At 43.3% G+C, this 27,222-nt stretch overlaps 1 protein-coding gene across 16 annotated transcripts in view; it reads left to right on the top strand.

Moving 5' to 3' along the window:
- LOC108631402 (bromodomain adjacent to zinc finger domain protein 2B) overlaps positions 1 to 27,222 on the top strand; it is a 127,764-nt gene that overhangs the window by 14,207 nt on the left and 86,335 nt on the right. For all 16 annotated transcript variants that reach the window (XM_018035305.2, XM_018035290.2, XM_018035289.2 and 13 more), the window contains exon 2: positions 21,142 to 21,201. The gene's annotated coding sequence lies outside the window, so the exon portion shown is untranslated. The remainder of the gene's footprint in view (positions 1 to 21,141; positions 21,202 to 27,222) is intronic.

The following is a 27,222-nucleotide window of genomic DNA, read 5'->3' as shown; positions in this document are numbered from 1 at the left end:
GAGCTCGCAGTCAAGTAACCAGTGTAAAGTCGTTCCATCCTCCACTGCATGTTCGTTTTTCTCTTCCTGTTCTCCCTCCTCTTCCCTTTCTTCTTTACGTTCTCCTCTCAATATGCGGTCGCCTGCAATCGCTATGAGTGCGTGATGCACATTTATGCATATATGCATATACGAACCTCCGCGTATCTATACATATTCGCACATTTACCTATCTCGATTCGTGACCTCTGGTGATCGATACAGAGTGAGGCTCATTTGCCACGAGGTGGAACGACTACTAACTACTACCACTCTTCTCATCTCGTTTTCTCTCGTCCCTTTCGTCTTTGCTTACCTCTCTGTCTACCGTCAGGGAACACTTCTATATTTTTCTCTCTTTCCCCGCCTCTGTATCTTTACCTTCCCTCGCCCTCTTTTGCGGCGGTGACGATCTTCCTACCCGACACTCGAGGAATAATTAGGACGGGTTCGTTGTTAGCATGTAGATTCGTTGGCGAGTTTTACTTTCTCCGTTGCACGCGGCTTTTTTCCTCGTTCCTCCTCGTCGCTCGGCCATGGTCGAGTAAGTTACGCCGGCATGGCGCAGGGAAAAAGAGAAAAACATGCCGAGGCCCAGGAGGAACCGACGAGAAGACAAAACGAAGGATCGCGTGGATGCCAAGAGAAGAGACGGAGAGAAAGCCTGGGAGGAGATCGGGTACCCAGTTTCGGATAAAATTCACCGTGTTCAAACTCTCTCCATCTCCCTTCAACTTCTACTCTTTTGTCTCCTTTCACCCCGTGTGTCTTCTTGCTCGTTTCCCTATCGGCTTCTCTCTATGTGGACTCGTATCGTTCGCTCTCTTCGTCGCTCCTCGCGAACTAAAACGTTGCTCCTCGTAGCTGAAGGGATTGCACTCGTTCGTTCATCTCGCTCACCGGGAGTGTGCGTCTTTTTTCAACCAGTTTCTCAGGTATTCCGCCGCTCTTAACGGCTGCGCGGAGAGAGAAGGACGAGTTTAAGGAACGTTTTTTTATCGTTCTCTCTGTCTCCGCCATCTATTAATTTTCCACGATTTGTTTTGTTACAAAAGCGAACCGTGAGAAACGTTCGTTGATTCGACGTATCTTTCGAGAGTGAATCGACTTGGAAGGTGTAACAATCAAAATCATCTGTGTTTATATTGCTGCGGAACAATATTTCAGTCAGTCGTATCAGAAGTAGTGATTGGTAAGACGAGAAACGAGAGCAGATGAAATGTTATCACCGAAGTGGTTGGGACATACTCGTACAGTTAATTCTAATCGTACACGTTGCACGAACGATTGTACAAAACCTGCATTCGCAAATCAGATATATCTTTCAGGCGAAGCAATGAGTTTCCTTGGTTAACAGGTTTGATAGCTTCTTTTATGCGTACGAATTTACTGATAGCGTTCAGACTTCCTCGACGGTCATTATCGTAAATCTGGCGAAGTTATAAATTAAGCATGAATTAAACCGTGTTCTCTATATGATTTGATTGTAGCTATGTGGGATTACTAGTGAATCAATTTAATTTCCTCAAGGTAGCTCGTTATTTGGGTAATGTATCAAGAGAGGGCCCTACAATGGGCTTATTTTAAAATAAGAATATGAAGTGAAAATTTCATTATTAAATGTATATTATCATTTCCACATTCATATATTTTAATGTTATATTATAGAAAAGTATAAACAAAATGAAATAAACAACTTTTTATTTACGACTGGAACGATGATGGGGCGATAAAAGTATTATTCATTGGCTTTGATCGTTGTTATTTTGTTCATTTCCACGGAAACCTATATTTTTCTTTAAAAATCTATAACCATCTATTTTTTTATTGAAAACGTATATGATATGAAATACAAAAGTTTCCATAAACTCCCGTGTTAAAAATAAGAATTTTGTAATGCATTTTTTAAACATTTTTCACGGAAAGCCTACATTTTCTTGAAGGAAAATGAAAGTTGAGAACTTTAATTACTGTTTAGTTCAACTTGTATTAAAATAGTATACGTTTTGCAAATGCTATCGACCTACCTTAATGAGCATACGACTCGTTTAAGTGTTAAAGAAAACGTTTAAAATTTCTTGTCAATAAGAATGTAATTTGGAATGGTGCACGATAATCTTCCTACTGCAAGATTTATGTCGCGACTTTATTACGCTTGTTATTGATTATACATACCCATGTATAAAATGTGGAGAGAACCGGATTAGCTTACTATAGCACTGTGAATGAGAGAAACAAGATGGGAAATAAAATAAAAGGAAAGGGTAATTGTTCCGAAGCTCGGTTATAAGAAACGAGGCGAGACAAAAGGAGAATATCCGGATGCGGTGCAATGCTCTGAAGACACATACATACATACATATGTATTCGAGGTGCCCTTTCGGGCGCCGATGCGCGCGACGGGTGCATCGGAAAAAATGAAACGCGTAGGATAGATAGAACACAGCGCGTGAGGGTGCCATGTGTGTTGGATGAAATTGAAACGTATTGCCACGAATTTCGCCATGTTTTGAGATCACGGCGTCGGGTTGCGACCAGGTGAAAAGATCGGGAAAAGTGACGCGTTGGTGGGCGAGGGAAGAGAGCAGGTGCATGTTGCACACGCGATTTACCATAATAAGTTTCCGTGCGTGCACCCACCGGCAGTTTATGGCATTAACTTTTGAATACAATGTGAACATTCTCTCTTAGCTCATTTTTATTATGCACTATGATAAATGTTATGATACACTAATAAACACTGTAACAATCAGGATGCATTTTTCACTTGTATTGAATATGATATTTTACTTTCTTTGTTTGTCGTCAGTTTAGCTCGTTAGCAAGATTCGCATTTATAGATATACATACGTTCTTGGGCCAGGCGATGAATGCTAGAGAGGTGAAATTTAATGTGATCGCCTTTATGGCTTGTTATTCAAGATTACATAATACAGCGTCGTAATGAAGTACTGCTTATAGTTAAACGATCGCGAGTGTAACTTCATTCATAAAGCACGGTGGAAGGAGGAGTACTCGTGCTGGATGGAGGGGAGAAAGGAGAGGGAGACGTTTGTTACAGTGCGAATCGTATTTCATACTCAACGATCGTATCGAGTGCCGCATTGCATCTTCGACAACTTTTTCAAACGCTCATTCCCGTCAATATTATGTAAATCCTACGATGATTATTCTACTAGTTGCCTATGGATTAAACGATTCACGAATCTCTAAACATTAATCAAACGTTTTAGTTATTTATTTCTTTTACTGTTACGAGATAATTCTCGGTAGCCTACGAGAGCATTAAATAATGAATTTCACGACGAAACGCGTCCACGACAGGAGTGACCGTGCCGACTGGAAGATGAAGTTTTGTTATTAAACCAATCGGTGCGTCATAAATTGCGCGGGTGCACGCGTTTCTGGTAATTCATGATTATAGATGTACCGTAAATCATTGAACCAGGAGCCAGGCCAGTTTTCGAATTACCGTACATTTCGTGTATAATCCCGTGACGCGTGCGGCCGCTGTATTTTATCGGCAGCAGTAGTTTCTCGTTACACGTTGCATTTTTTTAACATCTCGCGCTGCTCCCATGCCGAAATTTACCGAAGAGAACGAATGTAGAGTTGTCTGGTAGTATTTCACTCGGACAAAGAATCTGCGATATATCCGATGTACGTTTTACGCGAGAAAGACGGAGAGAATGAATGGAGAACGTCAAAATAAGGGCTTCCTGTGGAATTTATTGGTCGGCAAGTGATTGGTCACCCTTCAGGCGCACCTTCTTTCTCTCTTTCCCATCGCATCGCGTTCCGCGAAATTTGATTCCCGAGATATCCTCGGCCGGCGTTAAACGAAAACTCCTCCCGATGACGTTACGTCGCGTGTTCGCCTAGCCCAGCGGCTATACATACCCGTGAGCTGTAAATCAGCCGAACAATGAACCCGGCCAGTAAACGTCCACCTCGACATAATTTATTTCCGTACGAAAGCGATAATTAGTCCCGACGCGGAAGTTTCTCGGCGAAACTGTATCGGTCGTGATTTTTACGGGAAGATCGATCGCGAAGCCGTTCTTCGCGGGCATCGATATATCATGATAGCGCTGCAGGGATGAAACAATTCGTAGGAAGCATTTATCATCTACCGCATGGGTGCATCGCGATAGATTAGATCGATAGGAGGATGAATGCAGAGGCATCGATGCGGATAATTATAATTATCGAGGTGATGAATTAATTAATCAAGAGAAAATCTAAGGAAAGAAAACAAGCCAATTATTATTATTAGTGTGACCTAAGTGTCGCCTACAGTTCAGAGGAAAAATCGGTTTACTTCGTTTTTAAGGATTCTGTTTGTCGCTTGAGATTATATGAAGAAAAATAGACGTAACGAATTGTATGTATTGACGGGCGAAGTCGTGGAAATTCTTTGAGGACCACCGTGTCTCGAATTCCGCGACTCGTTGGCTGCGGACCAGCAATAGAAGCACTTATCGCTGTTTCGTGCCGGTATGACCTAAGTTAAGTATGTATGCGACCGACGAGAACTGGACAGAGAATACAGAAAGGAGAAGGCACCGCCGTGGCTGTATCTTTTTCCATCTTACATTTCACTTCTCTCTCTCTCTCTCTCTCGACTATTCTCTTTTCCCCTTGTTTCTTCGCTCGTACTCCCTCCAAATCGGTCGTATGTTTACTCGTCGTTACCATCGTCGTCGCTCCTGTTCCCGCAATGACTCTTTATACTCTACCACACGTGTACGCACGCACGCACGCACGCATGCATTTGTGCGTACGCGTCGTATCGTGGCTACGCGTGTGCGTTCGCGAGTAGCCTAATTGTAAGATGAAAGAGAGGGAAGACAGGCGAAGAAGGAGAGCGCATTGGACGCAACACACGCGCGTTTTGGCCCACGCACACAAGCCGCGCCCCTATTTGCGCTTTACGGTGCGGTGATGTGCTACCTACATACGGAATGAGAAGTAATTAGTGCGAACGCAAACTTCGGCCTTTCTGTGGGGAACACGTAAGCTTACATGAAGACATATCGGATTCTGTTTGTATACTGAAGAGAGTGTAAATGATGAGACATACTTGCTTGACGCGGTTTAGCACGGAATCATTAGACAATTTTAGATTCTGATTATAATTTGCGCATAATACATAAATAGTCAAATTATAATTGCGCATTTAAAGTACTATAGACCGATCGTGAACAGCATTTTAATTCAGCATCTCAGTGAGTACTCAGAAAGAATTTAAAAGCACGCGTTCAATAAGATCCAAGGTGCATACACACAATTCGCATGCGGTCGCATCGGAATCACAGATACGTGGCACTCACACGTCTATTGATCGATCGTGTCATCTGACTTTGCATTACACGCTCCTCCTACCTAGAAAGTCATCTCTCATCGCGACCGCTTCGGTACACTGTGTACGTGTATGGCAAGTGCCTACATATAGCCATGCGTTTATTGCGTTACCGATGTGCGCGTATCTTGTGCGGTTAGTTCAGGCCGATACCGTTGGTATCATTGAAAAGAGTTAGCAAGCGAGAAAGCGAGAAAATGTCACGTTATGTCTAAGAAACGCCTGTCAATTGTACTATTTCCTCTAACATGAATGCAGTCACTCAATTCTAATACATACAAATTGCGATAGATTATTTTATTAATGTCTGATTAACAGTTCAATTCGGTTCACACAAAACGATATAATGAAGTATCATATATTCTTTATTCGTTTAAAAACTCATAGCTTAAAAACTTTTGTTGCATACTGTATGCTCTTCTTCTTTACTCCGTTTTCACATAGGTTGGTCAATTTCGTTGAACAGGTTCTTCTTCGCCTCCTTAATCATCTCCCGACCAAGCATCATGAATTCCGAACAAGTAGAGCTACGCGTTAACGTTAGATTTATTTCATATTCTTCTTTGGGTACGATGTAATTAATTCAAGCAAATTGTTATAATCAATCAGAGGGAATCGCCTTTGATTTGCCAATGTTATACGGAGGGGATAGAAAAATTCTAATTAAAAAAGAATAGGCAGCTTTTTACTCGTTTCGTGTAGCCATTTCTAACACGTGGAGCGGCGCTTGTTGCATAACAATAACAGCGTCCAATTTTATGGGATAGATCTTTTTTCAGCCATCCGTTGCGTAACATCGACGCGTGACGTAAAATGCTGTTACAGGAAAGGCATTTAAATCGCACTGTATCGCGAAAGCGCACCAGTATCGTGAGCACGCGATACAAACGCGGAAAAAATCTTATCAGCACGGCGGTGTGTGCACGCGACCAATGCTTTACGACAATTTCAAGTTTGGATTAAACGCCCTCCTCTTTTGCATAATCCTATCAACAATTGTAGGAATTTCATCGAATTGTATAAATTATTTGAATGAGCGATTATAACTGATAGATACAGTAGAAGTGTAGTAATCGCTGAAGATATAGTAGAACAACCATTATACGAACACTTATCTGTACGTTCTATTATATTTGATAATCTCTGTGTAAATATACTTAAGTTCTTTGCACATTATCTACAAAGAAACTGTTCCACTGAAACTGAAACTTTAATTTGATTTTGACTCAAGTCAAATCAAGTATAATTCCAATGCTAATCGCTTGTCGTTCTACTAAAAATTCTCTATTTATATAAACGCATTTGTTTTCTAATTATTTTATACAATGTTGATTTCATTGTACTAAGACTGCGAAGTTTGTACGAAACTGGTTAATTATATTTAAATTGAGAACTACGAGCCTACCACGTCCCTACGTCATTTCGAAAGAGAAATTTTCCGTATCTAGAATTCGTAATCCTATCGTTTTACCTGTGGATAGTCCGAGCATCAAGGGTTAATTATACTGCCGTTAGGGAGAAAATATTTCATCGTCCGGTGCGTAGTCCGTGCTAGATAGACCCACCTACATGGATCCTTCGGTACGACGACCAGAGACCATAGCTTTGAAGCTTGGTTCCCCGAAGGGCAACGTGATTCATGATCGCTGACGATGATTCACAGCTACGCCGTGACGTTTCCTCGTTCGACGCGTAGAAACGCACAGGCTCGTGGGAGAAAATGTCGTTGCGCCTCCTTTTCCTCCCAGCGCGTTCTCGTTCAACATACAGCAAACGTGTTTCGCTACGGCTGAACATTATTCCTCGGTTTTTACCGCGATTCTTGGCTAACCATGACTGATACTCGTGGAGAAATTGTTTCAGTGAATTCGGTTGAATTCATCGTACGAGGAATCGTTTAGGGGGAAGAAAAATCTGATTTACCTCATAATAATGTTTGAAATTGCCGGTATGTTAGTTAATTAGATACTTTAATCCGAATGAATAGTTTATCTCTATGGATGCTCCCACCTATTCTCAACCTCCTTGAAGATCATGTTGCGCTCACGTTACAGCGCTCGGTATGGACACGCGAGAGGACGTGCATAACCGTGCGAGTTTAAAAGCATCGCGTGAAAGTATTCCGAGCTCCTTTCTCCTCTCAAAGGGGTCGCGGGTAATTCGCCGTAAAGATCGCTCGTCTCTCGCGCATATAAAGGCGTATTTTGTCCGAAAACACGGAGGTGTCGAACACTGTTTCCTTCTGTCGCTATAATGACCAGCAGCACCGTGTTCGACGGAAGTTGCCGCCAGTTATCACTTCGATCTCTCGCGTGATCGTATTCACGGGCTTGTATTTCGGTCGAGCTGACGTGTCTTTACACCAACGACGCGTAATTCACTTCCCCAGTTCTCTCGCAGAAGTTTCACGGGAAAGCGCGAAAACTTGCCACCTTCCCGCATTATTTCGCGCCCCTCACTTAGTACATAGCTGCGGCTGGTAAATCGCATTCACCGCTTGCCAGTCATTAATTACGTTCGGTAATTATGTATCAACATCCAAGCCAATTGAAGGAAACTGTTCATCTCTGCATGAATTTCAAAAATTGTTCACGTTCATCGACTTTGTGAAGCAATGATAAAAACATCATAGAAATTAATGTGACAGGTGAAAGCAGTATTACAAGAGTCTCTCTATTCGCTTTTACACTTATTTTTTCGCATTCGCGAATCAACACAACGTTTTCCTTCAGCGAATTAACTATTTAACTCTCGTTTCAAAAGACATACGTATGTATGCATGTATTCATAATTTCATAGGAGAGTCAAACTCCTTATTAGTTCTCAACAGGGATTAGTTTTTCGCGAATATTATCGAAATTTCGGGCCAGCGTCCAAACGAGACTAACGACATAAACTCGGAGGCCAAAATTAAGTTAAGCGAAGTAGAAGAGCAAACAGCTAGAAATAAAGGACTTAATACGTTAGAGGTTCTAAGGATGTATTAGTTATACAATCAATCCCAAAAGTTTATGTATCCTAGAAAAACGCATTTTCTATAATTAAATAGAAATTAGACGTCGGAAGATATTAATCGCGTAAATACGGAGTGTGGAAACTAATAGTAAATAAAAAACTGACGTATTACAGTCATTAAACTGTAAAGATTGAAACATTGAATATATAATAAGATTCGATCAGTAATTTTGATCTGTTTCGATGAAACTTTTAATACTTGTTATTCCTTCTTAAAGCTGAAGATAAAATCAACTGTGTTCTTATGATGAACAGTATTAAAACTTTGTTCATTATCTACAAACGTAACACGTATCACAGACTTCCGTGTAATTTCATGCGGCAGTATTGAATGCGAATCAACAGGCAGAACTAACGATGCTCGACGGTCATATACGGCTTTAATATATGACGGAAGAGCGACAAAGGACTTTGCGCGTACAAATTGGAAACGCTGGCATTAAAAGATGGAACGTTCCAATATGAATAGCCGAGGTTGCGTAATCGAAAAATTAATATTGCGAGAATAGTCGTACACTTTATAAACAGAGTTATGGAACAACGCGTGAGCGTTCGTGCGTACGCACGATCTTCGTGACGTGCGACGTAATCTAATTAATCGGCGCGTCTAATTTGCGAATTAATAATAACCGGTTACTAATATTTGAACAATATACAAGCGTTGAACGCGTGTTCTCGCACGCACGTCCACCGAAACAGAGGTTAATGGCGTGTCTTCGTACAAAGTCCAAACCAGATACGACGTCGCCGCGGACGCGAAAGCGCGCCGTAATTAACTTACGGTAAATAGCCCAAAGAGAACTAGCTTTGGAGAAAGGAGTGTAGATGCGCGCGGCCGATGCATGGGTCCTGGTAATTTTGCTGGGAACCGGCCGGCCTCCCTGCCCGGGTATCGTTCGGAAGCCATTTTCGCGTAGCTTCGTTTCGTCGTCTCTTTGAAATCGCCTTTCGGTCCGCATCGCTCCCTCTGCTCCTCCTCTCCCAACGATCCTGCCTCTCCTTACGCGAGCCGACCTTTCCCCGTCTCTTTCTCTCCCCGTTTGCGAACGAACCCGGGCTGCAGGTGTTTGCTGTGCAGATTCTCTCGATCCTGTTATCTCTGTCCCACCTCCAGCCTCCACGTTCGTGTTTCTCTCTTTCGCGTTGTTTCTGAAGCGCTCGCGATCTGGCAAAAAGGGTTAGACAAGGACGCCGTTAGTTGATGGAATAGCTGGAAGAGAGAAAGAGAGAGAAAGAGAGAGGTAAAGGGATCGGGCAGAGTGAAACGAGAGGGTAAAGGAGGAAGAGGCGCTTCGGGCAAAAACGTAGTGCGGAGATGGTGTCGTTGCTCGTGGACCGTGGCCGAAGAACGCCGAGTCGACTCGTCGTCTCCTCAACCCTTCGAGCGCCGACGTTTTTCCTCCCTCGAAGAGCAAAAAGATACGCGCTGCGGAGAATCCGCCGAATGTTAGCTCGTCTCGGGTTTCGAAACCTTATGACGCAAATTATTGGGATAAGGAATTTGAGATATGCTATAATATCGCTCAAGTAAGACTTTGGGCCAAAATTTTGCCATTCGAGTCTATTTAGTTCTCCGAATTTGAAAATCTTAATCATTATTCATGAAAATGCATGGTTCTCAGCTAGTATATTATTGTTATCCCCCCCCGCTATCAACAGGAGACACAGTGAGTGTCAGAAATGTTACAATTAGTTCTCATCTATTAACAGGTATTCCTTAAGAAAAAGTTTCCAAAGGAAAACGGCTCTTCTATTCACAAAAGGAACTGTCGTATTTTTTAATAATTAATCTATTGATATGAAAGATATCATGGGATTGATGTGTAGAATCGAAATGATGCGTGAGAGTCGAAAACAAATTTCTGACGAGGCAATGATCCCAAGTCAAATATTCCCTTAAACGAAATTCATCGGCGAACCCGTTATTTATGAAGCCACAGCTGAAAATATTTTAAGCAGCCTGGCCCCTCTTTCTCTTCCATCCTTCTCTTTCTTGCTCCTCACCCATAAAGAGGCTAGCGGAAAAGAAGGGAAGACCTTTTATCGAGGGGACACATTCTCCCTTCGAACCGTTTCGTTTCTTCTTTTACTCTTCTGCTTCGATTCTTGATGAGTCAAGGTTATCAAGTCGCATCAAGCGGCATTACTTTTTCGTTGTGTTCGCGTGATCATACGTTACGGTATTACAATTGAAATTGGCTAATTTCCCTCTTCAATGGCTTGCTTGATAAATCATACTAATATGTCACTATATAGAGTGCAGATTTTTATCCAAATAAAACATGGTACCAGATAAAAAATGCATGTTAGGTAGAAATTTGCTTTATCATTTAAACATTATAATATGCACTCAGCTTTTGATATGTCACATGCTTTTGATACATTACAATATATTAGTTTTTGATGTATTGTCAACACAATCAACCACATTTTGTCGTGAATGCATAAAATCCGTAATCTCATTGCAACATACAGATCCCAGAACAACTCGTGTTTGCGAATTAACTGTATTTTCGTATTTCCATGCATGGATTCGACGAATTTTTCTTTTCTATTTAAATGGGATACTAATCCTACGGTTTCGCGACGCTAAAAGCCCAGAACGGTCTATCATTTCGCTAATTCTACGATAGGATAATTGCATGATTACACGGCGGGTGCACGGTTCGTTTAATTACGTTTGCGGCAGGGTTACGGAAGGTTCAGAAAACATTTTCTATCGGTGAAAACTGAAGGAGAAAGAGAGGTGCCAGCTGCCGGATACATCAGTCCCGGTGAATACGTACTACGCGCGCTTCCTTTGTGAATTGAATTACACATCCCCCGCGGGGCGAGTAATTGCCGCACTGTCTGCACCGCGCATGCCCTCCACGCGACCATTATAAAACATATCGGCCTATCACTATCATGTTATCTTGATAATTTGCACAATCTCTTTCCCTCGACTTGCCTAATTGGCCACTGTTTGCTGCTACTCCGTTTAACGCATCCTATGTCTCTTTATCTGCCACGAATCACTTTTCTCAACGAGTGATTTAATAGCATTTTACATCGTAACATTATTGTTCGCTATGTTCATTGATTATGCGAATCTTCTTCCGAATAGAAATTGGCCTTCAACGACTTCATTTACAGATTTCTTTCGTGAACCGAATTCTTCGTCGTAAAGTTAACAAGTGCGGTGTAAATGAAGGCGGAAGGCTGTACACCTAGTTATACACGTGATGAGCGAAGGAGAGCGATATGAAATTGCCAGCCACTTATTGTTAGATGCGGAGCATCCGTTTCTAATTGTAGCGCGAACTGAAATACTTGTGGCGGCTTTTGTGCGTGCTCGACGTTTTAATGCCGACGTTTAACGATCCGGCGTCCAACGAGCGTGCACCTGGATCATCGCCGATTGCAGGCTTGTGGGAAACCTTCTACGATTGACTGTAACACGTATTGAAATATGATTGTAACCGAGTTTCGATGCGTTGCGTCCTCTCTCTCTCTCTCTCTCTCTCTCTCTCTCTCTCTGGCATGTAACGGGTGACTACACTGCCATTCAAAAGTATATGCACACTTCTGTAGCTGTAATACAATTAGATATGTAAAACAGGTATCAGACTGGTGCATGTCAATTGTTTTCTTCAAATACGGTAGATGCATTCAGGTCCAGTATTATGTATTTGATTCGAATAATTTATCAATTACTTTTACACATTCTTAAATGATTTCATTTCATTACTCCAAAATGCAATATATATTAAACATCGTAAATACAATGAAGGAAAAGGAAACAAGAAATGAAGTCTATTATTTTTTACAACCAAAGGGGAAGGCGTGCGGAAGGGCACACACTTTTGAACGACAGTGTAGAATCGCGGCCGACCGAGGTATCATACATTATCGCTGGTTAAGTCAATTATTTATGATCGCGCACCTGCAGTTGTACAATTTTTAACACGGCCACGGTAACGGTACTTGGTGATTGATACGACAACCATATTAATTACACCTTCGATGGTACCTTCGCCATCACTGAAAGACTTTCGACTCGGAAAAATCTTGAAAAAGTTCAATTAAATTGGTTTCCTGGGTTCAACCTACGAGTTTCGTTCGTGTTCCATATCGTTACGGTTAATCGATGAATGCAATAACGACCGTTTGTTATACATACAGCGAGACTCCGTTCAGTCAACCTCGAAACAGATAGCATTGTGTGTTCCATCGGTTGAGAGGTCGTACGGCATTATTATACACGATCTCTACAAAATGTATATTGTATATATCGAATTTGTTTTGTTCACGGTGTACAGATATTTCAGTCTTCCCAAAGCGAATTCACATTAGCTGCCAGGTCGATGGATCATAATAATCCAGATCAAGAGCTTCTTGAAATTCGGCACACTTGTTACATTTCAATTAATTTCCCTGTTTCTGATCGCCAGATTGTAGAGTTTCATACGAAATAAGATATTTAGGGCACAGAATCAAACAAGCTTTGTTTTTACTCATTAAGTTGGAAACAGGCTTTTATTGCAACGTTTCCAAAATTCACTGACTGTGGATTTTTATGAATGATAAAGCTGTTGTGATATCATTATAAGAAATGAAATCTAGATTGAAACTTCTTTTATCTTCCAAGGACATCGATTATACTTTTGACGTTCTGCACATTTTCACATATTAGATGCATTTTTTATATTCTGTGCACATCTAATTCTTCTATAAATACTTATATAAAATCCCCAGTCTACTGGTCGTAATTATGTTATTCAGAGATGTTGACCGCAAGTCGACAGAAAACATCTCTGCGTCCTACCCGGAGTGTGCAGATCTTTTTGCATTCGATTTACACGTGCGGTCGAGGCCTACCGATAATTGTATAACGAAGCGGCAGTCGAGAGAGGAACTGGCTCGCAGAATTTCAGTAGAGGGGATGATACGTGGATGCATATACCTACGCGCGTGTACATATAACGGGTGATCGGATCGTAGAGCTGTTCGCGTAGCTGCCTCTTATATTCGCGGTGGGTCATTCGGTTATTTATGGCCTCGTAGTTGCCAGCAGCGCGGGGTTTGAACGATGGCGGACCGAGGGGTTGCTAACGTAGCAGCAGGCCATAGCGCTGCGTTTTGATCCCGCCGGTCGGGGTGAAGAGGGGGTGGCGATTTCAGGGAGGTGGCAGAAGCTGACTCTTCGTTTGTATGTGCACCGGCCGTGTGAGAGCGAGAGAGTCGTACGAACGAACGAACGAACGAACGAACGAACGAACGAAGGAACGGTAGGGGGAGAGTTGGCCAAGCTTGTACAGCGTGTGTAGTGAAGTCTATAAAGGAGCGCTTTATTGATCTCAGTTTGAACGCACGCTAGGATACCGATATATAGCTCCCCTGGACGGTCCGCTATAACATCGCGCACTCTAAATAAGGGAAGTTCTTGAGACACGCAGGGTGTGTCCGATGGCCGGTGCGCGCTTTCTTCGCGAATGCCTGGGTAATGGCGACGTGGAGAGACCGGCGAAACCTGGTTGTCGTCAAACTGGCCTGCGTGACTGGCTCTCCCCCGAGGAGACGTAAAAATTATGTGCCGCGTCGCGGCGATCTCTCGCCTGGCATACCACGATCGCGCGTGCTCTCGGACCCTCTATCGGTGCGGCTGTGTGTGCCTCGGCGAACAGGGGAATCCGGTCGATAAGACCGGACTGATAATTTCATGCAGACCTCTCGCGACGATATCGGAATTCAGCTGTCGGATATAATATTAGTCGTCCATATCGTGCTCCATCATCTCGCGCGCTCGAATTATTATTCTGCTGTTTATAGGTGCGAGATAAAGGGCCGTGTCTGGTCACCGGCCTGTTCTGGATTCATACGAATGTTTTGCTTCAGGGTTCTTCTTAGCAACACTGATTTCCTTAAGCGAAACGGTACATAATACTTCAAAATTGTATATACAAACGTAGTCCTGTTATTTATTGTGACAAAAGTTTAGCAGTCGAGGTTGATCCGTGGGTGCCACCAACGCTCGAATTACGCACGACCGAAAGATGTCTATCTTAGTTCATTGTTGTTTCTCAAGCGTGTATCATGTAGTGTGTGTATAATTACCAAACTGCAGACTTGATGCTTTCGCAAGGAAATTGAGTTTACAGAAAATATGATACACGGTATTAAAGTACAGAATATTGAAAGCAGAGTCCACATTGTGATGTTTAAATGATAAAAGAAATGACTGTTTAAAGTACTGTTATCATGGATATTGTGTTTTGCATGAAAATTCGCTGTCTAATAAGCGGTGTCGGTTCTTGGAAGATTTAAGAGATTTAAGAATTGATTTATTCCGTCTTCTTAATATCGTGGTGGAAAAGTCCACAGATATTATACACTCCGTAATAATCTTCGCGCTATCTATTCGTCGATAACGCGTTACCAATACCTAAGAAATACGTATAGACCTCGGAATTCTTGCGTATTTGTCGCCGTGTTGGAATTTCTATCCTCATCGACTGATTCGGATCCGAAGAGGAAAGAGCGGACAGGTTTCGAGCGAGAGTTACCATTCCCGTGAACATTCATCGTTGACATCACCTCGTGATCGACACGAGGTTGCTGTTTCTTAGGAGCCATCCACCGCGTCACGCTTCTCCGAATCGCGGCACTGGGACGGATCTTAACGCGTTCCCGTCGTTATGTTAATTTACGCTGGATCTAGGTGGCATTTTGCAGCTGTGACATCGACGGAGTTGTAACGCGCCATACGAACCTTCATAATACGCGATAATAAGCGTTGACTGTCGGCTCGTTTATATCGTGTCATGGTCAAAGCTTGCGAGGGTCAAAGACACAACTCGTCAGACTCGGCAAATGCTACTGCAAAGCATTACGTAGAACACGTACAGGGCTAAGGAGGCAAAAGAGCTGTCACACCTTTGGAAACCTCGTCGCGTTGACACGATTCTAAAAGCACGTCGTCTAATAATAAATGAAAAGTTCGCTTGTTTCTGATTTGCTAATAATAAAGTAGTTGCATCACTTCTTTTTCGTATTACATGTGTAAATTAATTCAATCTTATTTATGAGTAGACTGCAGAGTTCATGCACTTACAGAAAGCTTAAGGGGAAAGCAGTTTACTCTAATTTAGTATGAACTTCTCATTCGCAGACGATTTACCATTTATATTTTAACTTGCTTTATTTTCATAATAAATAAGCATTTGCCAACTTTTAATGGAATGGGCCGATCCATTGCTCGCATTTTAAACAGCAAGTAGTGGCAGGCAGACGTTTATTCCGATATTGAATGATAAATCAAACGAGGAGAGGCAAAAACTCTATCAGTTTTTTTAACGCTACCAGGATCGCTTGGCGGTAATTCAATGGAATAACGAACGACAGCTTGCGCTCTCATTACGCATTAATAATTTATTCGGCAGATTCTGGAAGCAATTGTTGGTTGGGAAACAAAGCGCGCGCGAGCCGACGTTTCTTTTTTTGCACCGCTTATGCATCGTGAATGCCTGCAATTATCCAAGTGTTTTACCCCCCGCGTGAAATAAGCGTACCGCGGCGAGCATGCCGCGAATTAAAATTATCCCGAACGATGATAATGTGTTCTCGCATAAAACCGTACATGGGGCCGACCGTAGGAATTTTTGTACAGTTTTGAAAGCTCGTTTTTTCTTGGAAGAATAATATTTTCCGTGCGGACCAGTATTTAATCCGGTAATTAACAGCTGCCGTGGATGATAAAGGACTGTTCGCGGGGTGAAATTGTGCCAGAAGACATAGTTGAACTTTCAAATTAGGGCTTCTTCGTCGCGGGGTAACCTTGATACATACATGGGCCGCCAGCGTACGATAAAAATAAATTACGCGATATTTCTTTTCCGCTGTTTCCTCCTCCGCTGGGACGTAATATATCGGGACCGCCGGCAGTGGTTACAAATTCTTTATCACCACGGCATTGTCGTGCGTTTTATTTCGATGTCACTGGAGCAAATCAATGGGCGTACATTAAAAACGACGATTCATAACGAGGGTCGAGCCAAGAATTTCTGTTCAACCGATGCGTGAAGCATCTTGCTGACTTCTTAAGGTACAAGTACTTCTTCTCTGAATGCTATATTTTTTTTATATCAGATGTAAAAAAAAAAATAGGGAGAAGAAATTAGGATAGGTTAAAACAGGTATCCGAAAGAATTGTTTTTTATCAGGTTTCTTTAATCGGACTCGGAGATCGCGACGCGATTACTTTATTGTCGGCATTATCATATTTGTATTAATATGCTGCGTTAACGATCGGAAAACAAATCGACGGCTCAACGACGATTATGCACTCATGAAAGTGATCTACGCGGTTGTGTTTGTGCACGCGCGCAAAACCTGATTGCTCTAGCTCAAGCGATTTGACCGATATTATACACGACGTTGTCTGCGCACATGTGTGGCATAACTATGATTATATATGTACCTCGGGTGTATTCATTCATAAGTCGTATGCCCGCATTGGCACAATATATTAGACATACACATATCTATGTACGTGCACAGGTATATATGGATTTATATATGTGTATATAGTACGGACACAATCGTTTTGTGATCCACCTGAGCTTTATAAGTATTATTATTCTCATTATTAATATGGATTTTCATTGCTTATTCGCGAGAAGTGATTTGATGACCCTTGAAATTAAAACATGGTCTTTCATCACGATTATGAAAAAGCTAGTCAAACGTATTATTTTAATTTCTCATTTTCACTTTTCAATGCCGTTTATTTATGAAAATTGTTTGAGTGAATGAGCTCGTAACGAGCTCGATCTTCATTTTCTACGATTTTATAATTGTCCGCGTAGTCGCTACTAATTATCGTAACCTAATCGCGTCTCCCGACAAATTCTCCACGGCAACTTAACGAGCTAGGGTAGCTCGAAAAACTTCCCAAGATCGCCAATCTCGTTACTACTTTTCTCATTTACCTTATCGCGATTCTCACTCTCGAGCCCGTCGCCATTGAAGTTATTAACTGTTCTCCGTTTGAAATAATAACTTGATTCGTGAATAAGTACTATACGCGATGCTTTTCTACTTTTTCATCGCGGACTTCGGTCAGCCGTCACCTTAATGACGTATCAGCTTTGTAGCACGACCGTTAATTAGCCGTCTGTTTTATTCCTTCCTCACTGGTAATACTTCTTTCTCTATCCGCGTTATCCTACCGCATCGACGTAATTTCTGACGGTCTTTCATCGGTATCTTGAATACTCTTGCAAGCGTCCATCATTTTCTCCTATTAATTATCGAGGCTCCTTTATCCGGTGCTTCGAAACTTTTCGTACTTACTCGCGACAGTTTATAGGAAGAGATAGGGAGGGAAAAGGGTCGTAACAGAGCAGGAGGACTTTCGGGCCCGTCCTTCCGGTACAGCAACTCGGAATGCCTTCGAATTTCGTCTACAAAAGACATCCGTCTTGAGTACGTCTAATCCTGCTAATGCTACATCTATTAAACCATAATTAATTGCAATACATAATTGCAGTTTTCATTGTAGTACATTATTTGCAATTTACAGTAACATCTTTGACAAATATTTGCAGTTATTTTATATGATTGCTGCCAGGCAAGCTATTGTTCGAACAATGCAGCTGATAAATAATGTCATTGCGAATGCGGACGTGGTCATAGAACGTAATTTGTTTGTTTTTTGTCGTGTTGATCGGTCGGATGAGTAGCGATTTTCTCGCTATACGACATGCAATTAGGACACGAGTTTAAGTCTGAGCGTGGCGCGCGTTCCATCCCCCCGATATACCAATTCCACCTAGCGCTTTGCCATGGAACGTGAGCTCGTCTTTACCTGAACCTTTCTCATGCACGCCGAGACGCACGGAAACGAACCAGAGGATCCGTTTAGGTTTAGAGTAGAGGGACGAGGATGATAGAGCGACCGAGTTGCATAGCGAGTGAGAGAGAGAGAGAGAGAGAGAGAGAGAGAGAGAGAGTGATTCGTGATAGAGAAAAAGAGAGACGAGGCCAGGGAAACGTCGAGCAGCAGGATGAACCGGGCTATGCACGCGAGAAAGAGAGCTATCCTGACACACATCTACACACTTTCACACACGTACGCGTGCTCGCGGAGGAGGACACAGAACGAGAACCGATGCGGCTGTCGCGAGGAAGAAGAGTGGACGGGGGCAGGGGGCGGCTGGTTGGAGTGTCAGGAACGAACCGAGAGGGGTGCAGAGGGAGAGTACGAACGAGCCCGGCGACGAACGCGGTGCGAACATGGAAAAGTAGGAGAGAGACCGATATACAGCGGGCTGTATAAGTGCAAAAGCGAATGAGCGGGCGAACGAGAAAGACGGTTAGAGGGAGGAACGGAATGGAGCGAATCGAGAGAACGAACGGTAGAGAATCGGTAGAAAGATGGAAAGAGAAAGAGTGTGTGCACCGCGGACGACGTCGAGAGACGAAAAGAGAGCCAGGCCGAAGGCAAAGGGCGCGAGCGAGAAAGAAGCCCGTAGCGCGGAGAGAACGAGGGACACGCTATGCCAGATAGGACTCGAGCCTCGAAGAGTAGTAGCGCGTGCTCACAAACTCAGCCAGCGCCTCTCGCACAGCGTGTGTCTCCCCGGCATACCGCCCCGCCTCTCTGCCGGAGTGCTACGCTACGCTCCTCTCCCGTGCTCTACTACGAGCTGCTTGTCGCCGCGGCCGTCTCTTGGCCCCGCGCGTCCGCCTAACCAACCTCATCCCGCTGAACCCTCCGCTACCTTCGACCTCCTCCTCTCCTCTTTTGTGCCCGCATTCTATCTCAGTCCTCTACGCTTCTCTCCCGGTCCACCCACCGACCCACGAAACCGCTCGTTCCCGCGCCGACTCACCCCGCGTGCACACCGATGGCTCTCTCCCTATTACCCGGCTCCGCACCTTTCTTTCTCTTTCTGTTCTTCCCGTTGCAACTCCTTTCACTCCGTCACCCTTTTTCTACTCCGATTACGTTCTCGGTCTCGTTCTTCGTTCACGTATATTCCTCTTCGGACGTCACTACGCTTGTGCTCGCTCAGCGTACATTTTTTACGCCTACCGGTTCTCAGAACGGGGGTGATTACCCCATCGAGCATGGAACATCGCTACATTAGATCATTTTTAATGTTTCCCCATTCTAATTCACAAATCATTCCCTCGCACCTCCTCTTCGTTTTGCACTCGTCCTCCCGTTGTCTCTTCAGCTCATATCACCGCTCGTTGGTCCATTCGGCCGGTGTTGTATGTAGCCGGCCACGATTATCTTTTGTCCGATCGTACGTGCATGCGCGTGTGCCCCATTCCGCGGCGTGTTTGTTTGCGCACGGGATGAAAGCGCGAGGCACATACGCGATGAATACGTGCGCCCGTTTTACAGTCCGTCTCTCTCCTACCTCCCGTTCGTGTAAGTACGCATATACTCGTTGCCGGTTTGCTCCGTTTCGCTCGCGCGTCCCGCCGCGCGCCACAAGCGTAGCGCCGCGACGCGACGGCTAGAACGACGAGCTTTATATTATCGTTGCTCCCGGCGATGCCGCGCGTAGCACGGGAACCAGTAGCTGGCCTGCTCTCTCCTCCGTAGAGAACGGGGGGGTCAGGGGGGAGGGGGCGGGAGAGAGACAGACACAGATGGAGAGAGAGAAATGGAGAAGGGAGGGAGATGGAAAGAACGCGAGGCGAGTCTGGAATTTTGCGCAGCTCTGCGGGTCTCGATGGCCGGGAATATGGGTATTATCGGCGGGATGCTTTTTGAAACTCTGGCTCGTTTGGTCCTCTTTCGTCTCCCATTCCGCCTCTTACTCCGCCTCCGCCTCTCTCCATTCCGTAGTGGCTCCGATCCTCTAGAAGGCTGTAATTATTTGCGCGAGTGTGTGTAAGCGCGTTACGCGGTCGCGTAGCCTGATACAAAAGTAACGATGTCGGGTAGGCGGCGTATCGATGATTCGCCGAATCGGGATCGAGTCACGGTTCCTGTATTTTGTGTACGTATTACGTATACGTGGTGCGTTTGGTAAAAGAAATATATGTTTGAACGAATTTTTTTATACCTCGTAGATACGCGTAATTGCGTAGAAGAATTCAGCTCAGTTTCACAACGAAAAATTCATTGCTTTTCTCGTGTTCGCCTTATGAATGTCAAATGATGATTAGTTCTGGTATTTCAATAGAAATCTTTTTAAACACACATTTGACGCATACATATTCACACATGCGCATGACTTATAATTACAAAACAAATGTCAGGTAATTGTAAAATGAATTGCGAAGGATATTGGCCTGCCTGAACGGAGACAACGCTCTAACCCTAACCGAACGGTACTTCGCGAAAGTTTAAAACCACGGGACATACCAGAGACTATAAATAAGGCTGGGAACGCGTACACGTACGCACACATAGGCCTGTGTCTCATAGACAGCGTTGCACGCTCGCGTAGAGGCGAACGCTAATTGTGGAAATTACTCTCTCGCTCGCCGAGGTTTCGAGTACTTTTCAAATGGTTCCGTTGGAAGGCGGCGCTAAACGCAGCCACAAATGTTAAATGGAAGTTCAGTCTTGAACGCGATCCGTGGAATACACGCTTGACAGGCAGATTTAGCAAAGAGTAACGCGCGCACCGTCTGCCGCTCCTTCTGTACTCTTTTTGCCGTCCCGTTCCGCTCGCTACGCTATGATTTACTATCGCCCGATGAGCCTGTGCATTCTCAAAACACGTCCTTTTTGATTCTAGGAGTTGGAACGACGAAGGGAGTCCCTAAGTGGTTCCGGCATCATTATGAGAGCGTACAGGGTAAGTCATTTACACTCGTCTCTTTATCATTGCATCACCGGAAAACGAAATCCTATAATTTACATGTAAACACTATTGTTTAATTACACGATCACGGTTTTGATTATTGTTTCGGAAATCAGATTGCGATCGTTATTTTCGTCTTATTAAATTAAGGATAGTAGCCCTGAGACTGATCTGTTAACCTTATGGATATGAACCGTTATGATGAAAGTTCGTTCCGCTGGCAAAGGCAGCTTTCAAATCTCGGAACCTGAAATTTGGCTATTCTTACGCTAACGACTACCGCGAGACGATCGGATCAGTTTATCAAACGTTTCTCGATGCATACTTAGCACGTTACCACGGTGAACTCGTGATAACGGTTTTCCATGCTTCGTTTGTTGCGTGTAAATCACCCGTTCCGTGGTCACGTATAATTTGTACGTTATATGCTCAACACTCGACAACCCTCTCTATGACCACCGCTTCATTCGCGCATATACGTACCGAGAGCATGTGTGCGCACGCACACGTCGAAGATTACTTCCCTTCTTCAGCTTCGTTATCTGCCCGAGAAAGTCCGATTGATATCGTTTTACGCATCAACGATCTTTCTGGATTTCGAATCGATGCTCTCCGGAGAGAGGGACGAGATCTTAGACCCGATTGGGATTAGAACCCGAGCTGTCAGGACATTTCGTTGGCAATTAGCGGGAATGAAAGATTTCTCCCCTACGTTGGGTTAACAGTATTCCTCGATTTTGTCCTATTCGTATTAGTTAGTTTTATTGTAATTTCTTGCGGGATCAGTGTTGCACACGGAAGTACTATCGAATATGCGATATTCATGATACAAAATAATTTGCTACGGTGTTAGAATAATTCATTCATACAAATGCATTTAATGTATTACATACATTCAAATCATAACATTTGATTAATTATCAGTGGTTCGAATTCCGTTTAATCCTAAGCGAAGTGAATGACGTAAGCCTGTTGTGTGACCTTCCACGAGGTGCAACTAAATCTGGGATACCCATGTTCCCGGGCGCTTTCTCTCTTCTCATTAGCCGCTCTCGTTCTCTGTCGTGCTCGGCTATTTCATTAAAAGAAAGAAAGAGAGATACCAGAAAACGGAATACTCATTCGCCTGGTATTACGTTCCACTCGTGCGTCGAACTCCGGCGAATCGAATAATTTGTCACCGGATGACGTCACCGAACAGTTCTGTCTCTTTATCCGGTGCGAATGTAGGTACGTGCCACTCTGATTGCAGTATGCGCAGGCTGCACCTTGCGCATGGAAATGCTGCAGAAACAGCCTGGCATAGCCGCGAACTCGCTAGAATGAGTCAATTCGACTGCCATCCGTTCCTCGCTGATTTAACATTTACCTCCTCTACTTCTTCTTTTTATTTTATTTTATTTTATTTTATTTTATTTTATTCTCTTCTTATAGTCTTCGACACTTTCTATCTTTTTCGTTACTTACAAGTCCAAGGAATGCATGATCAAACCATTTCCACATTTATTGTTTATGATCTTTTCCTTTTATTTTTGCAAACTTGATAAGCTGGGAAAGCTTACTTCTTTTTAAACTGAAATTCCTCACCCGTTGCTAAGTCTGTTACGTTAATACCGAACTGGTTTCTAACGGTGGTAACTCGGCTGTATATAAACTTACACGATTGGATGGGTGGAAAGAATTTTATGGTTTACTAAGTTTGATTAGTAAATTTTCTCGATTTATATGGTCGTCCCGTTAGGGAGATCCTTAAGGGACTTTACCAGTATGACCGCCTAAAATTTAAGTCATTTTGCGGAATTTTTTTAAACTTTATGGATGTACTTGCCTATAAATGAATTGTGTAAAATTATTTTTTCGCACAAAAATAACTAAAGGCGACCAAGTTATGCGCTGTCTCCTGAGACACAAATAGCGGAGTTTTTCGATTTTTCCTTAAAAAAATTGTTGTTTTTTCGTTGCCAAAATTACAGTTTTCTTCAGAAAACTAGTTGAGATCCGAACTTGAAACTTTAGTATGATATTTTTGAAGGTATGAACTTCCGAAAATGCAAAAAAAAATCGATTTTTTTTTAAGTTTCACACTGATAAGGCTCCTTAACGTTAGTCCAAGCAGTATCGACATTAACGATGGTGTTTTGACGAATGAATCAGCCTCATTTCCATTATAGATTCCATCACGATTAATAAATCATACTATGTTCCAGTTTCATTAAAACTGGCTGGGCCGCTTTGAATCGACTTTAATCGATTATAGTATTATTATTTTCTTGCGGTAATCATTGGGTAAGAAAGTAAAAGTAGACAAATAATTTGCATATAACGCTAGTGATCGCTTCTTCTCTTTGGCCTTTATTTCGCATTTTCTTCACCGTGGCTCTTGTTTCCGCCACTTTTATTCAAACCTCGCGATTCACTTCGTACCCAAATGCAAATCCCATTACTTTTTACCCTCCGTTTCTCTGTTGGCCGTGTCTTCTGCAGTGGTTGCGCATAGGAGAGACTTTAAAATTCGCCGTTCGTGCGTGTCACTACCCACCGTGACGCGTCTTGAATTCGTAAATTGTTTCATCTTTTTGGATACACTTTAGTTTACAGAAGACTCGAAACTGCCTTCTTGGGTTTCGAGCTAATCGATGTTTCATCTTCGACCAGCATCGGAATTTCTCTTTCTACTCTTAACTTTTACGTTATGTTCTAGTTAATATTGTTTTCTTTCGCGATGACAAATGTGAATTTTCATAGCGACAAAAAGCTCATTCGCATTTTCATAAATCAGCATTGTTTGCATATTTATTAGCAGGAAGTGAATTAATCGGGGAGCTTTGGGTGAGAATAATTAGATAGATCAAGTTCAAAATGCTCGGGATCCGATGATTTATTAGCTTCGATTCGATGTAGCCCCATAATCAAAAAATTAATCTCCCGATCGTTCCGGCATTGTTCGATAGCGCGTTGCTCGAGCAGAATTCCGTTACGATGATGGATGGTTAGTCCGATGTTTGGGAAGCGTTCTTCGCGGCGAGACAACGAGCGTGTGCGCCTAGTCGAGAGTTAATCTGAGCGCGCCGGTGTCACCAAAGGGTTAATTGGAAAGGCGCAGCGAGCCACGAATACTGCCGCGCTATCTCAAAAGCGAGAGACGACGGCGAACCCGGGTTCGCATTTGCGAACGAGGCAAGACGCGATAGTGAAAGACTCGCGTCGTCGGAGAAAGAGAAAAGGCGAGGTGCGGTCAGAAGCGAAGCAGGGTTACGCGCGCGCGAGAGAGTGAGAAAGGGATAGGGTCGTTGGTGGAATCGTTGCGGACGCATGAAACGGCGTTAGCTGCGCACGCCACCGTCTCCGCCGGAAATTATGCCAGCTCTCCGTTTCTACGTTCGGTGTAAACGAACCGAGGTAACGCCGGGCCGGCCAGCAGCGTCGACCATACCAGAGTGCGGAACACGCCCCCAGGAACTGCGTTTCTCGTGGGCGACGGCCTGAAATATCGAGCGCCTTGCCCACGTACACACGCGAGAACGATGGAACCCGACTGTCCGGGAAGAAAAGAGAGAAACCGGCCGCGGCATGGCCCGGGAAGGAAACGAAACCGAGAAGGGAACAGGCAATCGGGACAAGTTCGACGTGGGGAACGAACGATCATGGTCGGGAAGAGAATGAGGAAGGATGGGATATTGGTTAGGGAGAAGAAGATAGCTGTCGAGGGATAATTTTCCATCTTTCTGACCCTTCTTCGGTTAAGGAGAATCTATACCGCCATGGCTTAGGGCTTAGGGGAACGAAACTATATACGCTCCGACGTTTTGGGTATTATACTTAGTATAGATCATGATTCGTTTCGCAACACGGTTTCTGTGGTTGATATGATTCGAATCTTACATTAGGTGAGTGCAAAAATAAATTTGTAGTAATAAAGACATCCATAGTGTATGTATAAAAATGTATTTTAGATAAACATTTTCAGCTTCTGATATTGTTAATAGTTTTACATTTATAATCTCTGCATATGTTGTTAGAATAATCGTACTGTAACGTATTCCATATCATTTCGGAACCGGAAAACCGCAACTATAGAAGAAGAATTTATAAAGATGAAGTAGGAGTACTTTTATCCAAGTTGCGTTGAGTCAAGTGTGAGGTTGAGAATTGAAGAATTACAATCGTGGTTGATTTCATACAACTAAATAGGAAATCTGTATTTAGTCACGTGAATGTTTTATAATGAATCATTTGGGGAGCCCCGAAACATTTCACCCTTTTTAATCAACGCGCCGTCGACCCTCTATTAAACAATCAATAAAAGTATTAAACTTGTACATAATGAAAAGGGTGAAACGAACGTTTTAGTAAAACAATGAGTCCATGTTATAAAATTGATTGTGGTTATCGTTATTACTGTCGTAGCTCCGTGGAAATGAAATATCAGCTAGTTCTTTACATGCCGTGATCACGTATGAGTACGTTACATGGTCACGAAGTTTGTCGTGGGATTCAAACGGGGATTGCGAGGGTATATGTGTATATGCAGAGGGGCAGCTTAGAACAGGAGAAAATTAGATGCCGGTGGAAAAGAAGGAAGAAAAACAACGGTGGTGAAGTTTCGAGGGATAATTTTCTGCCTTCGTAGCTGGCGGCTACGCGAGGAGAAAACTCAGATCCGTGCAAGCCTGCACGCAGCTTTTTATCCATAGTTTCTTGGCGTGGAAATGTCGTCGTTCCGAAGCTAGCGTAGGTTGACGCATCTATTATGAACGATGGAACAAGGTACTATATAGACTGGCGTAACCAGCACTTTAAACACGAGTCGCGGAAAAAGAAAAAATTTCATTATTAAGTTTCGATGTGCAAAGTTCTATTCGTTTCAAGAATTAATTTTCATTTGTAATTACTTAGTGGTGGAAGAAACAAGAATTTTCAATTCCATTCGACTTTGCGTGACGAATAATAGAGATGATTGACGGTCATATGAATTTGAATCGGTTTCTAAGCTTCTAAAGCTGTTGAAATATCAATTCCAAAGAATTAACCCGGGCGGTACGATAATTTCACTCGGAATCATACGATTGTTTACTCAGCGTACCGCGGCGATTCTTTTCCGTTTATTTCCGAATGTATTCGCGGGCCATCGATAAGCGAAAATTACAGTAACGCAGCGGGCGAACGAGTTACGAGTGCTTTTTAATTGCACACTTGCACTCGATAAATCCATTTTTATTTCGTTGGTTCCGCGCGAAAACGCAGCTACCGCTCGTGATTTTTGTCTCTGAGGTATACCTATGTATGCGCGAACGCATTGGCGCTATCATTCGCGATTAAGAGCGATGCGCGTTAAAAACACGGTTTAAATTTTCATTCCCAAATGTTCACTGCTAGAATTATAGTTGTCGGTCTCGAAGAATTACGGTACTGATTTACTTTTTGCATTTCTGCCAGGTTTCACTCGTTGCTTTCAATTCCCACGCTGTTTTCACAATGTCCAAACCATAATTGCGTCAGTTATCCCGCTCTTCTGATCAATATATCAGTTCTCCAAAGTCGCCTATGAATATCAATCACTCGAATTGTCTTTTCAAGAGAACCGACCTCATCCGTCATTTAATTATCCAAAACCTGTTCGAGGAAAATATCCGATGAAATCGCGTTATAGACGTCTCTATCACGCCTGTCTCGACCGCGAAATTCCGTTAGTTTCGGAGCGAAAATCGCGGCTATCTCTGCTCGGTGACAACTAACCTCCCTCTTTTGAGTCCTTTTCTCCTCGAGGATCTTTCGAAGGGGAGAGCCTTAAGCAGTAATTCGGCGATGCAGAATGCAAAAGACGAGAGTCACGGGTTGGCGAGGAGGACTTGCCTCGGAGGAAACGCGATAAAATAAGAAGCGAACGATCGAGTGCAAAGAAAAGGAAGAAAAAAGGTTGCGGTGTGCGCGTCCGACGAAGAGGACGCGAACAGCCGAGAGAGACGGCGGCACGAGAAGGAGAGGAAGAAGAGGAGTCGATTCTTTTGAGCCTCG

Source organism: Ceratina calcarata, unplaced genomic scaffold (assembly GCF_001652005.2).
Source record: "Ceratina calcarata isolate Rehan_Ccalc_2016 unplaced genomic scaffold, ASM165200v1 scaffold9, whole genome shotgun sequence".
Taxonomy (NCBI): Eukaryota; Metazoa; Arthropoda; class Insecta; order Hymenoptera; family Apidae; genus Ceratina; species Ceratina calcarata.
This window is presented reverse-complemented; position numbering and strand designations above follow the sequence as displayed.